The sequence below is a fragment of the Macrotis lagotis genome, chromosome 4 (assembly GCF_037893015.1).
Source record: "Macrotis lagotis isolate mMagLag1 chromosome 4, bilby.v1.9.chrom.fasta, whole genome shotgun sequence".
Classification (NCBI taxonomy): domain Eukaryota; kingdom Metazoa; phylum Chordata; class Mammalia; order Peramelemorphia; family Peramelidae; genus Macrotis; species Macrotis lagotis.
Window position 1 is genome coordinate 247,043,081 of NC_133661.1, and position 13,269 is coordinate 247,056,349.

At 36.5% G+C, this 13,269-nt stretch overlaps 1 long non-coding RNA gene across 2 annotated transcripts in view; it reads left to right on the forward strand.

Annotated features, from left to right (window-relative positions):
* Positions 1–12,759, forward strand: part of LOC141520357 (uncharacterized) — a 39,504-nt gene extending 26,745 nt beyond the window's left edge. Inside the window, exon 5 of one of the 2 annotated variants that reach the window (XR_012477597.1) lies at positions 12,527–12,759. This is a non-coding gene — a long non-coding RNA (uncharacterized LOC141520357). Of the gene's footprint in view, positions 1–3,481; positions 3,844–12,526 lie in introns of those variants that run through there. The other variant, XR_012477596.1, reaches the window with a different exon arrangement.
* The last annotated feature ends 510 nt before the right edge of the window (positions 12,760–13,269 follow it).

Genomic DNA, 13,269 nt, shown 5'->3' on the forward strand with positions numbered 1-13,269 from the left:
TCTGATGGACTTATGATAAAGAATGCTATCCATCCCAAACACAGAGCTAATAGTATCTGAATACAGACTGAAGCACATTTTTCCCCCTCTCACTTTATTTTTCTTGATGTTTCTCTTTCTTTGTGTAGGGGGATTATGTTTACTTTTGCAAGAAGACTATTGTAGTAATGTGAAAAAAATAATTAAAAAATAAAAAATAACATAAACATGAAAAACAAGAGTGAATCTAAAGATTATGAAACCTTGGGCAAGAAACTTAAGACAATAATATTGTTGAACTCTTACAGTAGGACATCACAATTAATTTCTTAGCTTCTGATTTGTGATTTCTATGATCTTATGATGTCATAAAGATATATTTGCTTCTTAGAATTTTATCACTACAATACATGCTTTTTTGGGGGGGAGGGACAGGAATGCAAATTGAATTTAAATTGCTTCCTAGGAAGGAAGAGTTTATCAGTAAATCACAGATCAATTGACTCCTCATATTAATTAATAATCTCTTATTATCATATTAATTCATTACATGCCTGCGTAGTTTTAAGTGCTTCTCACTTTCTGTAGCTTTCATCCCCAAAACTCCATGAGAATGTCCTCCCCTGTTTCCCTAATTTTGAATTCATAGATAATGTCCTCCAGGGTCCAAATGACTCTTGGGACCATAGAGTAGATCTTTCATTGTGGCTCTTTTCTTACCTGATCTCAGGTAGATGGGAAGATATTGTGAACCTAAATCTTTAATCCTTATTAGCTACTTATACCATTTAAAGGTCCTGAAGTATAGTATTAGGACATTAGACAGAACAAGAAGTACCTTGCTCCCCATCAATTACCATTTGGAACTCCTGAAAATGAGGGATTATCTATAGCACCTATCAGGGATGGATTTTTCTTGTACAAAAGTGGAAATATGGGAGGCAAGCTTGGGAATCACCGTACTACTATACAAATCTGGTGCAGATTTGGAGTCCCAAAGCACCAGAGAGACTAACCCTCCTGAGATATCAATTGATTATATGGAATATTCTTTAATAGATCTCATTTGAATAAGTAAGTCTTGTGTATGATTTTTTCCCATTTTTCTTCCCAAAACAGAAAATGAGGTACCTCAAAATAACTCATTGGGAATGCCAAATGTAAATATTACAATGGGTAGGAAAAAATGATCAAATCTCATTTCAAAACTCCTAGAATTCTCAGAGAATCCTCACTGAAATAGCTGCAGTGAATGGCACTAATCTAGGAGCACAGCTTGTTTTTATTATAGCTCATTGAAGGAAAGTGATACAAAAAAGAAAAATTAATTTGGAAAGTGAACAGTTGGCTAAGAGATGGTTTGAGAATAGAAATGAGATGTCTGGATTATGTCTTAAAATATAAGAAAAACAGACACATAGTCAGGGAGGAAGTAGATTTAAGAGTCTATTAAGAATATATTTGCTGGGTGTCTTTCAAATTCAGTAAAAAAGGCTTTAAACTAAAAAAGATGAGAAAGAAAACTGTTTGTGTATATCTAGGCAGTTATAGAATGTAGTTATAATAAAGAAAGGAGATAGTTTAAGTTCAGGAGAAAAAAAATCCAAAAAAAAAAAAAGAGTCAATAGTAAATACTTCAAACATCCATGAATAAATGCATAAAGTTAAGGCAACAACAACAACAAAAAAGAACCTAGAGACTCTAATGAAAGCAGATAATCATAATACTTAGGTATTACTGAAACTCGAGTTTCAATGTCTGGAATATGGCTTTGTACCTTACTCTACAAAGAACAAGATATGTAAAAGAATGGAGGTAGTGGTAATAGGGCAACATTGTATATTAAGTACTATCCTGTGAAAAAATCCAAGAATCTGGAGAAGCAAAACAATATGTAGAATATTTGGATAATGTTCAATGGAGGGGAGAACAAAAATAATTTTGTCTTTGTAGTATATTAAAATATAGACCACCTGAGCAGAAAGAAGAATTAGATGAAAAATTGGCTAACAAATAACAAGTCTGGTACCGGAAGACTCCAATTATCCAGATATCTGTTGAATCTCCCTTCCATCCCCTCCCTCCCCTCCTCCCCTCTTCTTTTTCTCCCTCCCCTCCCTCCCTCCTCTCTCTTTCCTCCCTTCCCCCCTTCTCTTCTCTCTCTCTCTCTCTCTCTCTCTCTCTCTCTCTCTCTCTCTCTCTCTCTGGGTTTCAGTCTTTCTCTGTATTGAAATTTAGGTCTCTCTGTCTCAGTCTATAATGTCTCCCCACAGCAAAGAATTTGACTTGCCTTGATGATAATTTTATCCTTCAGAAGTTGAAGAAACTCACATGGGGAAATTCTATAGTATATATTTGATGTTTTACTAACAAGGCAAATTTGCTTGCTGGGATGAAAATGATGGGGAAATAGGAGAAAAGTGATCTCCAAGTTTGTGATGGATAAAGGAAATCTGGGCAGAGTTTGAGATATACCAGATTTGGGGGAAGTGATTTCAAAGAATTGAAAGGGAGGTTAGGTAGTCCCTTGATCTAAAAGTCTGCAGGGAAAAATCAACTCAAGAAGGGAGAGAAATTTTAAGAATGAAATTCTGAAGATACAAATCCAAGGAAACAGGCCAAAAGGAAAAGGGAAATTATCTGGAGAAAACATTGTGAATATACATTGTGAGTCAGATTTTTTTGCCATTATAGGTAATTAGCCCTGTTCCTACCTCTGCCTTTGCTTGCTGACCCCAACAAGGGGGAAGGGTACTTGGATTCCCAAATACTCTAGAGACTAAAGAAAGGAATAGGGAATTCTATAACTTGCCTCAGTAGTTATGACAGTAGACAATATCTTCAATGGTTTCCAGAGAGGTGGTATAGGTGAGGGAACCAAAAGAGCACCATCCCCACCAAAGTCTCAGAATTGGGCCCTGGCTTTAACATTTTCCCCTAACTGTTGTGTCCTTGGATAAATTGCTTCATCAGCAATCCTGGATCTCTCTTTTCTAATTTGTAAATGAAGGGATTGGGTTACATGGACTCTAAAATCCTTCCTTATGATTATAAACACTCAAATCCCCCCTACTTTTATCTTCCCTTGATATATTTTCTTCCTCTTTAGAATGTAAGTTCTATCCATTCATCTACTATCTATCTATCTATCTATCTATCTATCTATCTATCTATCTATCTATCTATCTATCTAATTAACTATCTGTCTGTCTCTCTGTCTATCCATTTATCTATTTATATTCCAGCTCTAGTAGTCTATGGAACTTCTGATTGAATTAATTCTGTGACTCATGTTTCTTTTACTTTCTTATTCTCTCTTCCTTTATCACTCTTCTCCCTTTTGTATTCCTTCCTTTTAAAGTCATTTTCTAGTAGTCAATGGTAAGATGCTGAAATGAGGCCAACAGGTTATATAAAAAGGAAGTGCCAGTGAAGTTATTGGATATTAGTCACCAATAGAATGGAAGCAAACCAACTCTCTCCATCTCTTTTTTCTTACAGTTCTTATCCTCTCTCAGAGACTGGAAGAAGACTTTGGACCTCTTTTCTTTGTTCACTTTGAAAGCTTAAAGAGTTGTTTGTTTTTTTAACATTTATCACTTAAGCTTTGCAGGATAAGCTTTTTTAGTAAGTTTCTCAAATTCAAAGGGAAGAGGAAGCATTTTTCTTCTTTCTTTCCTCAGCCAGAGCCAGAATGTCTTAGATAATTGTGCCAGTGAGTAACTGTTGGTGCACTTTCCCATCCTCTTGTACTGGCCTTATGAAAAGGCTGGTGTCTCCTGAGGGTGATTAGTTAGTTTTGGAACTCAAGGGAGAAGTCCTTGTTTCCTTGCCAGCTTTCTTGGGAAAAAGTTAAAAAAAATAACCCAAACTTTTGCATATGGTTCTTCTAGGTCTCAAGGTACCAAAATGACTTTTATAAAGGTCATTTGCAGATGCAGATACATAGACAAAATGAAATGAAGAGTTGAGCAAATATATTAAGAATTGAATCAGTGTAGAAAGAACCAAGGGAAAATCTATACTCCTTTCCCCATCCCTTATTCTGTCATCCTTTCCCTGGTACTATTTCCTCTACCATACAAATCTTCATTGTATAATTTCAAAATTATGCAATGAACTATAACATATTTGGAGAGCCCATATAACAGTAATAAAACATTATATTTCTTTTAGTTTTTGCAAGCAATAGGGTTAAGTGACTCTCTCAAGATCACACAGCTAGGTAATTATTAAGTGTCTGAGGTGGATTTGAACTCAGGTCCTCCTGACTCCAGGGTTGGTACTCTATCCATTGCACTGCCCCCCAACTGTCCCACAAAATGTTATTTTAAAGCAGCTTTAGAAAGATCATTATGTCTATGCTGTCTTCTGCTTCAGACTTATTCCAAGTCAAGAGAACAATCAGACCAGAACACTTTCTAAAAGTGAATACAATGTTTTATTAAGTACAACTCAGTAGGAGAGTTGGACAAAGAGTATAAATGAAAGAGAAAACAGATATATAGATGTGAGTAGCAGGGAGCTCAGAGGAGGGAAGAGAAAGAGAAAGATTGTTTTGGAAGATGTAGACAGTCACTCTTGAAGAAGACTACTGTTGCCAAGGAACCTCTCTTTATATTAAGCAGGTATGTAGAATTCATGAGCCAAGCTGACAGAAAACCCTCTAATTTTGGCATTGGGATCTGTCAAGTCATGACTTGGAAAAACTTGGGGTAGTTGTTTTTTGGGGTTTTTTGGTTTTTGTTGTTGTTCAGTCAACAGTGCCATATAAAGGTTAACAATTTATTATTATTTTTATTATTATTACTGAGCTCAAATCCCTGAACTTCAAATGCAACTCTATACCAAATATCCCTCAGGATTGAAGAAATAAGCTATATGAAAACTAGATCATTATAACAGACAAGACTATTCACCAGTCTGATCACTTGGACATAATATAGACCTGCAAAATATAAGAAGATCTTTTAAAAATATTGTGTATTCTACTGGGTCTATACCCTGAAAAGATGATGAAAAAGGGTAAAAACATCACTTGTATAAAAATATTCATAGCAACCCTGTTTGTGGTGGCAAACAATTGGAAATCAAGTAAATGTCCTTCAATTGGGGCATGGCTTAGCAAACTGTGGTATAGGTATGTCATAGAACACTTGTTCTATTAGAAACCAAGAGGGATGGGAATTTAGGGAAGCCTGGAGGGATTTGCATGAACTGATGCTGAGTGAGATGAGCAGAACCAGAAAAACACTGTATACCCTAAAAGCAACATGGGTGTGATGATCAACCTTGATGGATTCGCTCCTTCCATCAGTGCCACAATCAGGGACAATTTGGGACTGTCTGCAATGGAGAATACCATCTGTATCCAGGGAAAATACTGTGGACTATTAACTTTAATTTTGAAAAAAAAAACTGATATCTTATTGTCTGATCTTTCTATCTCTTATACTCTATGTTTCTTCCTCAAGGATATGATTTCTCTCTCATCACATTCCAGGATCAATGTATACCATGGTAACAATGTAAAGATTGGCAAATTGCCTTCTGAGGGAGGTAGGGGGAGGGAAGAAAGATTAGGGGAAAAAATGTAAAACAAAATAAATAAAATCTTCAAAACATTTCAATAAATAAATAAAAATGCATAGAGTTATGAAAAAATGCATAATCCCCAAACTAAAAGAAATGAAAAGTTCTCAAAATATAGAGACCTAGTGAAGCAAGTCAAATTCATGTGGGAACACGAAGTATCTCTCATTCCTATTATCCTTGCTACTACTGGAATTGTCCCAAAGAAGTTTTCAGCAAATTTACAGAAGATGAACTTACTTCCCAGTACATTCATTCAATTATTAAAAAAAACCCAATCATTTAATCTATTTGGTAATAATTAACCTAAAAGTAAGATAGTGACTTTCCAAGATAATTTTTAACTGAACCATGCTGAGTGCAAAGATGGCAAGGAGAAATAATAATAATACTTAGATAGTTCCTTAAGGTTTACTAAATGGTTACATACGTTATTTCATTTGAGTCTGAGAACTTTGGGAAAAGCACTAGATTTGGAATCACAGGACCTGAGTATGAGTCCCTCAACTACCACCTATGTGGCTTTGGGTGGGTCACTTTACTTTTCCTGGTCTCCTCCCTTCATCTATAAAACAAATAAGTTGGGCCATCTGCCTTCTAAGTTCTCTTCCATCTCCTCCATCCTTTCAATCATGCAATTAGAAAAATCTATGATCCATTTTACCAAGAAGGAAACAGATTCAGAAATCTGCCCATCATTAAAGTTAGTGTCAGATGCTGAATTTGAACTCAACTTTAGGGCCAATACTCTATTTAGAAGACTATGCTCAAACTTCCTCATTATTATTTTTTCTTCCTGAATTTTTTTCCTCCTGAATTCTACCACAGTTCAGAAATAAAAGTAATAGCTTGAGTTTAGAATTATGGAATGCTAAATATTCAGAGAAAAATTAGAAGTCACCTTATCTATCTAATTTTATATGTGAGGAAACTTAGGCCCAGAGAGGTTGTAACTTGCACAGTCAATATATGAAAGAAATGTAATTAAATTCAATCCTTTGACCTCAGAAAATCCAGGACTTTGTCCCTATGTTGCACTGTCCTAAATGATATATGAATAATGATAACTTAATTATTAAATTAGAAATAATTGAATGAAAAGGGACTATTTGTGCCCAACTATGGTTAAGCCTTCTGAGTTCATATTGCTCTGATCAGCCACAGTAAGACTCAGAGTACATTGACCCAGACATAGTGATGTTATTTTAGTCCTTTTCAAATACAAAGGACAATAACTATTTAGTAACCAATCTTGGTGTGCTTTCTTCTTTCAGTGGCTGTGAGAAAGCCTATTAATGACTTGTGTCCTTCATGGGTTTTTTTAGGTTTTTACAAGGCAATGGGGTTAAGTGACTTGCCCAAGGTCACATAGCTAGAAAATTAGTAAGTATTTGTGGTCACATTTGAACTCAGGACCTCCTGACTTCAGGGCAGGTGTTCTATTCACTGTGCCACTTAGCTACCTCTCCTTTACTTTTAATGAGCAACTTAAAAAAGAGGCTTTGTACCCACAAACCTTTAAGGTGAGTCTGTCTAGCAGGATTCTAAGATTCTTGTGATTCATGATGGAAAAAATCCCCCTATTGCCAAAGTAGGTGTCCTGGTAGTTTTATCTCAAGCCAGAGACCCAGAAAATAGGGTAAATTTACTAGGGGACACGCTCTGGTCCTAGATAGATCCCTAATGGTGGAAACATCTCATCTTTTCATTCATCCTCAAATACTGAATTGCTTCAGTGGGGGAAAAAGTTCACGAATCTGGACAGATTGTTTAAACAGAGGGATAATTGCGGCAAATAAGTTGGGGAGAACTTTTGTCTAGCCATTATATCTTTAGGACCAAAGCTTTCTTATGGGGAAGAAAGTAGAGTGTTCCACTGTATATACTGTAATTAAATTAATAACATTTTTTGCTATTTCAAACCCCCCCCCACTCAAGAACTTTGTGTATTTGACCAAAAGCTCTATCCATTATCCTAGGCTCACACAATAAGTTTATAATAGAATTTAATGTAGAGGGGGGAAAGGGAATGAATTATTTTTTCCTCATCCTTTTCCTTTTTTCACTTGATATTTAAGAAAACAAGAAGGAGGGAAATGAGGACATCCCAAATTGTTTCATTAATTTGTTGATTTCATATAGTTTTCATTAAAAAGTTAGAAAGACTGGTGATAAATAAAGTAAGCCCAAGACCTAACACAAAACATCTAGAGACAGTAGCATGTAGGAACAGGGGCAAAGGGATAGACATTGAGGGTAGCGAAGATAGTTGGACACCATTTATGGAATTGAGAATGAGGTGTTAAAGTCTCTGATATATTGATCTTCAGACCAAAGTGTGAGAGGGATAGGGTCCAACAGTAGATCTTTGGAGAGATTCCCCTTTGAATGGGCAAATTCAGGTTCCACCGAGTTTCTTGTATTTCTTCCTCTTTGATATATGGCATACTATACTCAGTATAGTGAAGCCTATTAGTCACTTGTGTCCTTTACTTATAATGAGCAACTTAAAATTTTAGTCGTAGAATCTTAGATTTGGAGCTGGAAAAGACATCAGAGGGCATTTAATCCAATTTCTTCATTTTTTCAAATGAGGAAATTAAGACTCCTAGAAATTACTTGGTGGTGGTTGTCATTATTGGTCTTTTGTTTTTGAAGACTACTAATGATATTACAAAGGTGATGTCATAGCTTGTGCAGAAAATGAATTTAAGTGAGGCAAAGCTGCACAGAGTCATCAATCTCACTCTCTCCTCCAGTTATCAGAGTTCAATGTAAAGACAGTAATCAAGCTATCTCAGAAATCCAGTGGTAAACTCAAGGTCACATAGCTAGTAAGTAGCTGAGGGATGAGTTGAACCCAGGCCTTCCTGACTACAAGTCCAGTATTCTATGATGTCTCTCAAAACATTCAGCCTTTCACCAGGACCTCATCTGCACTCTAAAGAAGTTCCAGGAGACTTGAAAATTCTTGGGTTTTATAGAGAGGGGAGGAGATGTTTGCTTATGTGTGTTTGGTTGGTGTCTCAAACAAACTCTGATGTCACAAACAGACACACGCTAGGGAAGGACCCATTGAATATAAAGCAATGAAATTTCCAAAGAAAACCAGGGAGAAAATATTAGTTAGAAGGTGAGATCTAGTCCAAAGTAGAGGCACAAAGTGTGTCCTAAGATCTAAGAGAAGCTTTTCAAATTAGGATTTTTTGTGGGTAGGGACACTATCTAGGAAAGGAGGAGAGAGACAAGAAAAATCAGGAAGACACTCAATTAGAGATGTACAATTTAAATCTGTTCAATTGCATCGGATTCCCTTTGAAGAAGTTGTATGACCAGAGCTGTTATTTAGAATTACATTTGGCATTGCTTTAAAGGATAGATTGGAGTGGCAGAGAGCCTGGAAGTGGGCAGATGGGATAGAAAATCATTGTAATAATATAAGGAAAGGAGTAAGGACCAGCATAAAGTTGGTGACAACAGTGATTGAAAGGGAGGGACAGAGGCAAGAGATCCCAAGACAAGAGGATAAGGAAAGTCTACACAGCCACACTAGGATTACCAATCTGGGTGACTGGGAGGATGTCAATGACTTCAATAGATTTAGGAAAGAAATGGAATTAAAAAGAACTAAGAAACTCAGGTGTTATATCCCTTTTCTGTCTCCCTTCTCATTCAAGATCCTCATTTTGTCATCATTCACTCCCTACATATAGGAAATCACAGTCATTGAACTACAAGGAGGGAGATAGGAACTTAATGCCATTTCAGCATCCACAGAGCAAGCCAGCTTTTGTTGGCAAGATGAGACATGATCCAGACATTTGAAAATTTTGAGACAGACCTTTGTTGGGAAGAGCAGGGAAACCACATTGAAGGATTTTTTGGAAGATGTGAAGTTGGGCTTATTCAGGGAAGTTCTTCCACTTATCATCAGTCTTGCCTCTAGCAAGTTAATCACTTCAAAAACCTTGGGTTCAAAAGGGATCATCTTCATAAGCTCATAAAATAGAACACAAATCCACTGGAGAGTTTGGAAAATCTCAGGGAGAGGGTTGGCTGAATTGCTGTTTCCATTACAACCTTCTCTTTCTTGTTGAATAAGTAGCACTCCAAAATAGAAAGGTGATGGTTTTCTTTTCAGTTCATCCTTCCTTCAGGGGAGATTCTTCCTGAGGGGAACATTCAGATGAGGTCCTTGTTTCTATAGATCTAGCATCTTATCTGTCGGGGACTATCTTTAGATAGGTGTGGTGACCACTTAGATGTAAATCCAAGGAAGAGCATCTTTTTTGTGTGTAGAGTGTTCAACTTGTAAGATGGGGAAAGAGATTGATGACTTTTCTGTCTCTAGCAATCACAGCTCATGTTTATCAATTATTTTATCTCACAAAATATTTGCCTCACAACAACCCTATGATGTAGGTAGTGCAATGTAATGCATCTCATTTTACAGAAAAGAAAACTGAGGCTCAGGCATTTGTGCAAAGTCTAGTAGAAACTTATTGGAACAGCAGAGACTTGAACCCAACCCTTCTGAACCTGAATGCTCTTTTTACTACATTACAATGACCTCAGAGGACCCGAAGTAGATTATCTAGATTTACTTTGTCTCCTACATTAGTACATATGTATCTATATGTGTGTATACATATATATTCCTTGAAAGCAGGGATTTTTTTTGTCTTTCTTTGTATCCCCAGTGCTTTGCATAGTTCCTAGCACTCTTAACAAATGCTTATAGACTGATTTACTGAGTATTCCCAAATTATCTTTGACCTTCCCTCATTAACAAATGGTATATAGCTAGATAGATATAGATATAAAGAATTAAAAAAATTTATATGTACTATATTTTTGGTGATATTGTTATTATTATTATTATCAGTAGCATACTGAGCAATTACCCTTTTCTTTACTTACCTCAGAATGATGCTGCTTTGAGGAGTGAGCACTATGGTTTTCCCAAAAGATACTGTAGCAGGTTTGATCTGATAGGTCTGATGAAATCCACTTCCATATATCTTGGAGTGCCAGAATGCCATCTTTGTTTCTTCTTCTTTGGTTTCAAGTCCACTCTGGGCTGAGTTATTTGTTATCCTCCTCCTTATTCCCTTCCTAGTATCTTGGCCAGGATAAAAACTTGCTCTTCTTGGTTCCTTCTACCTGAGTGGAACAAAGGAAGAGCTAAAAGGAATCTTACCAGGATAATTTGGGGGCAATTCAGTGTGTGGTTAAAAGAATTTGGAATCAGAAGATTTATTCACATTTCTGTTTTGGACATCAATTTCTTTATCTGCACAATTAAGTGGGGTTAAATTATGACCTCTATAATCTTTATGGTCCCTTGCTGCTTTACATCTATGAATATTGAATGCTATATTGATACTCATATTCACCCCAAGGAAAAGTCTTTTCATGACTATGAGGAACACATTCTGTGCTTCTCTGCTTGGCGACATTGTTTGGTCCACAGGAACCTGTCTTCATAGTGAAAGTTAGGCACTTGTTTGGTAACAGGGAGAGAAGGATCTTGTAGGTGACAATGGGGGAGTTCATCTATGAGAACTTCTATCCTATATACTGCCGCCAAATTAATTTCTCTAATGTACAAATCTGATCTTGTCACTCCCCTGTTCAACTCCATCAATCATTCCTTAATACCAATGAAATAGAATTCAAAGCGCTCCACAGTTCAATTCATTTTAATTCATTTCAATTTGATTCAATTCAATTAAGTTCTATTCTGATTTACTAAGTGCCTACTCTGTATAAGATGGGCATGGAAGTGGAGAGTGGATGTAACATTATAGTGGCTAGAGACCCTGCCTTGGAGTCAGATGACTAGTGTCCAAATGTCTCTTCTGCTACATTCTGAATGCAAGACCATCAGCAAGTAAGACACCTCTCAGGGTCCTAAGCAACTTTCCAAGAATGTGAGTTGAAGAAGAGAGGGAACTTCCTTACTTGGGGACTACCTATGGCTTTGAAATCACAAATTGAGGAAAAAATGTGTAAAAACACTATGGTAAGCATTAGAAATAAAAAGATAAAAACAATATTGTACCACCTTCAAGGAGCTTACATTTTTCATTATTATCTTCATTATTAATAGTAATAATGTTTATCATGAACTTAACATACACCAAATAAAAACGATCTTTACCATATACATAGTAGGACAGTAAAATAGAATTGTTCATGACAGTAAAATAGAATTGTTCATGAAAATGCAACTTTTTATTGTACATATAACTTGATGCTGTTTTTTTCAATACAATAAATTCAACATGTAACTTTCTCAGCTGTCCAGTTTGTTTTTTGATTCTTTCTGATCTTCCTTCTATTCCCTTATGTATGTTTAAGAAAAAAGCTTCAGTGGCCTTCCTTCCTCTCTCCCTCTTTCTTTCCCTCTTGCCTTATGTCAGATTAGTTACTACTGGGGGGAGGGGAGGAAAGAAAGGGTGGTAGGTGGAAAAATGTGTAACTCAAAAGTTTACAAAAAAGATGACTACTACATGTAATTGGAAAAAATATAAAACCCCACATAAATACTGCAATAAATAGTGGGCCTTTCTGCAAATTCTGGCTGCTGCTAAGGCTGTACCTGGGCCACATAAATAATTTGGGCAGGTCTTGACAACTCCTGACCTTGACAAAGTGGGTAGAATGCTTGACTGAAGAGAGGAAGACCTGAATTCAAAGCCAACCTTAGGCACTTAGTAGCTGTATGACCCTAGGCAAGTCACTTAACCTGTTTGCCTCAGTTTCTTCATGTATGAAATGGGAATAATTAATAATAATAATAATAATAACAAAACAACAAATACCTACCTTCCCAGACTGTGTTGAGGATCAAATAGTATAATTTACTTGTATAAAATGCTTAGCATAGTGCCTGGAATATAATAAGAGCTTTATCAGAATGCTTATTACCTTTCTTTCTCTTTCCACAAGTCTGTGGTAGGAGGATGCGGTGGCCACAATTCCTGGACTGTCAGAAGATATGCAACTCCCACTTCACTTTGACAAGCACTTGAAGTTTGCTTTTCTGGAAATGTATATCAGAAGTTTGCAACTTGTGAATCATTGAAAAAAGATTCCATTCTTGCAGCACTGTCCACATGATGAATCAAGAATTAGGAATCCTGGGTATATATACACGTTTCATTTTTGAATTTGTGGGACTAGAGAATAGATCAGGTAACTGCCATCTAGTGGTGTATGCAGATATAGGGACATTCTTCCTAAAGAATTTTCTTCACCGGCCCTTGTGTGTGTGTGTGTGTGTGTGTGTGTGTGTGTGTGTGTGTGTGTGTGTGTGTCTAGGAGTCTCACATTTACATTTAGTCCCTAACTTATTTTAGAGTTGAAGAAATTGCAACCCAGAGAGGCTAACTTGCTCTCACACAAAGTCACTCAAGTTGTAAGGTGTCAAAAACAATATTTGATTCCAAATCATCTGATTCCAAAGTTAAAATTCTTTCTTTTCAGCAGTCTGATACCTCACCTGTATGTGGGGGTCCATCAGGCAAGTTCCATGCATAACTTCATAAAGTCAAAGGAGAAGATCCTAGTTTTGAGACTTAGATTACTTCCTGCTATGGCTTTAGGCAGCCTGATTGAGCTAGAGTCACTCCTTGGTGCTAAGCATATTAAAATGTGGTCATTCAGGTAGATCCTCCTACCATTCCCATCTT